The sequence below is a fragment of the Anser brachyrhynchus genome (assembly GCF_964034855.1).
Source record: "Anser brachyrhynchus genome assembly, chromosome: 4".
NCBI lineage: Eukaryota > Metazoa > Chordata > Aves > Anseriformes > Anatidae > Anser > Anser brachyrhynchus.
The window spans coordinates 53,098,372-53,102,529 of record NC_137698.1 but is presented as its reverse complement, the minus strand read 5'-3'; the positions used below and the strand labels follow the sequence as shown (position 1 = coordinate 53,102,529).

Below are 4,158 nucleotides of genomic sequence, written 5' to 3'. Positions count from 1 at the left end.
AGCTTTACAGAGATTTCCTATTTGTTTATTTATTTATTTTATTTTCCTTCTGAAATAACAGACTTAGTGTTGCCAAGTTTCCTGGCCAAGGGAGTTAAATTCATGAAAGCTCTTACTAAGTCTTTTAATTGTAGGACCTCTGTTCTCCTATATAGACAAGTAACAGTTTAGAAATACTTTCATCATTTGCAGTAAGATGTTTTCAAACATGAGCAACATGGCTATTTTTTCTGGCAGATGATCAACAAACTTCTTCAAAGGCATTACATCAAAATGCTCTGATGAAGCTTTTGAATTTCTGTTCTGGCACAGTTCAGGCAAATAGGAACATTCAACATTCAAAACCAAGTTAAAATTCAATATGCCATTTGTTGCTCATGTGTCCAACATTTCTATAATAGACGTTCTCTCAAATACAAGCTCTTTCAAGATTTTTTGACTTACTTGATTTCAGATAAATCTTAATACTTCAGTGTGGACAATTTCTTCCATATCACTCCAGTTCTTTTTTCTCTCCTGTACAAAATGATATAGGATAAGGAATACCAGACAGCATTGTTAAAAGGAAGATTTCTTTGCATTTAAATATTGTTATACATATAAAACTTGGTTACTTTTTACCAAATAAAACAAGCACCAACCACAAACATTATACTACTCTCTCTTGCATGTGTGTATGGGATGAGGAAGCAATTATATTTCAGAGCAGAACAGATGCAAGAGGTGACAGACTCTTTCTAAAATTCAGTGTAGTCATCTAAACATCAATTTCTCTTGATATTCAGTTCAGAAAAGGAAGCTGCAAGTGCTCAGAAATGCTGAGCAAAACTTTCCTCTCTAGCTAAATTGAAGTTTAGATGGCTGACAGTTCTCCTAAATGTTAGAGTGACCCAGTCCTTTCATTATGCAATACTACCTATTCTTACAGTTGCCTAAATCTACTACACACATTAAACATTTTGTACTTGATATTTTCTGTTTGTTTAAGCTTTAGTACCTGTTCCTCACAGGTGTTTGGAATTCCTTATCATTCTCAATATAGCCAGAGGTCACAGGAGTTCCCTGGTTAATCTGAATCTCACTTTAAAGGTACTCACCTCTTTCTTTTGTCTTTGGAAGGAGTTGAAGTGTTTACTTTGCTAAAGATATTTTCATCTCCCACAAGAACAGAATACAAAAGGTGAATAAATCAACAGAGGGGGGGGGGGGAAAAAAAAGCATCAATGTCAGATATATGTCAAAGTGTCTAATTTCTACCCGAAATTAGTCTGATATATTTTCTGACATCCTACTCTTTATTTATGTGCATCTTTCAAAAACCTGAAAAGCTTGGTAAGATTTCAAGGTTTTATTTGCAACAGTACTGATGAGTCATAGTAGCGAGTCCTGATATAACAGTGAAAGCTTCTATAAAAATATGGTCTCTTAACATTAATGGACATTTGAAAAATGTAGCTCAAAATCTTCCTGGACCTCAGTACTCCATTGATAATTTAGAAATAATCCCCTACGAAGAGTCCTGGTTTAACCATTGCTGTGAACATCTGTCTGAAGATCTGTTTATATCCAGTGCTGTGGGATCCATGTGGAAGCTTTCTTATTATTGAGGAAAAATCTCTATGATTCATCTTGTCCATTGAATCCTATGGGAATTTACTGTCTGTCCAGGTTTTTGGCACAGTGTCAATGGGATCAGAGGGAGACTGAACTGGAAAATAACAGAAAACAGGGACTATGGAGAGGAGTGGAGTCCATCGTTTTTCTGCTTGCTGGAGAGGTTAAGGACAGGTAGGGAGTGAACTGCTGGTCCTTTCCTTGAATGGAAGGCAGCCTTCCTTCTGGATTACTCAGCCTTCCCTCCCCCTTCTTAGCACTCCAGTGTTTTCTCCCTTAACACTGCCATGTCTTCATACCTACCACCTTTACAAAAGTATTCCACATTCTCTCTCTCTCTCTCTTTTATTTTTTTTTCCTTCAAGGGGAAAGAATATTCATTGATACTTGTGAGGCTATTGGTTGATATGGAAATTAACACAAAGGAGGATCTTATATTTAATATGTGAATACATAATTTGCTCAAAATCAATGTTAAGGGAAAATATATGTAGCTGGGGAACATTTTTTTGCACATTCAAAAAAACAAAAAGGAAAAAAAACAACAGCAATAACAAACACCAGAAAATATTAATGTTTTGTCTGGAAGTTACTCTTAGAAATTTTGGCAATTTTCTTGTAATAAGGTACAGATTTTTAATTGTTTGGCAAAAGTAACACATTTAGCCCTGCTACATAGAATTACACCCTAATCTGTCATGTTGAGAACAAGAAAAACTTGTAATCCAAGCAGAGTATTTCAGTATTGAAATATTTATTTACCAAGTCTTTGGGCACTAGAGTTTGTTTTGTTTTGTTCTAACAATCACATGCTCCATTACTGATTTACAGGATTAATTTTCCTTTCAAGGTTTTAAGGATCTATTCTGAAAGCTTAAAAAAAAAGTACTTTATTTCAAATGATAGAGTTTGAGGTTTCATCATTTGAGAGCTCTTATCCTGAAAAACTTACAAACTGGCATAAAACCTAAAAGAGCATCCACCCCTGCATGGGCTGCCATGTAGAGAAATACATGTGCTGGGTTTTGAGAAACCAACAGTTAAATAGGTACCCATTGTTAAATGAGAAGACCTGTGAATGTCATTTTGTTTATTTATTTAGTCAGTTATTTTAAGTTATTTTCTGGTCACATTTCTCTATGAAAACTTGAAAAAATGCATATTTCCACTCCTGGGAAGGAATGACTTATTCTATTTTATTTGCTTTTATACGGTTTAAGTTCCCACAGCTATGCTGTGTCCTTCTGCTTCATGACTCATTCTGTGTTCTTGGTTTTCCTAATTCCCTGCCCTCTCAGTAGAGTTCCAATAAAAGAGTCAGTTAAGCTGAACACTGACTTTCACGATACTAAATAGAGACTACTTATTTATAAGCATCAAGTAGTGTTCTTTAGAAAGTCTATGGGCCATATCTAGTTAGCTTAAGTGACTAAAGTTTTCTGGTGAGACCTGGCAGCATTTCCACCTCCTGAATCTGAATGTGACCCTGTTAGGCTATATCCTAACTCAATATCAGGATGAGATCTCAGCATGTGCTTTTCTCCACCTCCATCACTTTGGTTTCTGTGGGTAATAAACTCAAAGGCATAGCCCTGAAAGCAGTCATGGAGGGCTGTAGTTGCTCTCTGATTGGTGCTGAGGGAAAGCAGAATAGGAGAAGGTGGCAAGGACTCTTATTCTTCCATGGAAGAGGAAAAGAATATCTAAACGTGGCAGCACAGACCAATGATCTGAGCTGTGACTGCCTAAAGCCAAGGCCACCTAAGAGACATAGGTGACACTGCCTGTGAATTTAAAGTTTCCCATGCATCTGAAGTTTTTTTGTTTTTGTTTTTTCCTGCACAGATGCAGAAGTGCCCAAGCTTCATAGGACTGAGGAGCTTGTGCTGTCATTCGTACCAAAGCCCAGCTTTCAGAAAATATGACAACTTCTGCATAAATTCTGTTTTATATAGTACATAAAATCGTTATTGGCTATCACACATCAGATGTCTTCTCCCAGGACTATATATTTTTTCCACTGTTTTATCTCCCATACTTTGGTCACATACCACAGATCACACTGTGTTATAGTAAGACATACTCTGTGAAAGGATGTGGGAGAGAAGATTAAAATAAGGACACAGAGTTGTATGTGGGGGATGCAGGGCAAATAGGAATTAAAATCTTGATTCCTGGATTCTGTGTGTAGTATAATAAAAGATGGCAGTCTATTGGATTAGTGTGGTAAGAGATATTGAATTTAATTCCTGTAGACAGAATGAAAAGATTTCTGAAAGAATGGTTCAATTGCAAGAGTAAGGAGCACCATTGTTCTCTTTCATAGCACAGTCAGGAGCTCTTGCATCAAGCAAAACTGCAAAATATCATGGAAATCTTAGAAATCTTAGAAACATGCTCTGTTATTTTTCCTCTTCCACCCCAACCCCCCCCCCCCCCCACCTTGGTGTTTTCAACTGATTATGATAAAAATAATCACATGAATTTTATTTTGATCTGTTGAAAGTATATTAGGAGCTTGGGTCTCATTCTAATGTCCACAGG

The 4,158-nt window shown here is 36.4% G+C and overlaps 1 long non-coding RNA gene across 1 annotated transcript; it reads left to right on the top strand.

The window, feature by feature from the left end:
* Positions 1-1,060: 1,060 nt before the first annotated feature.
* LOC308194794 lies at positions 1,061-3,948 on the top strand. Its single transcript, XR_013950871.1, has 3 exons — positions 1,061-1,180; positions 1,669-1,788; positions 3,460-3,948. It is a non-coding gene; the product is annotated as an uncharacterized lncRNA (long non-coding RNA).
* Positions 3,949-4,158: the final 210 nt, after the last annotated feature.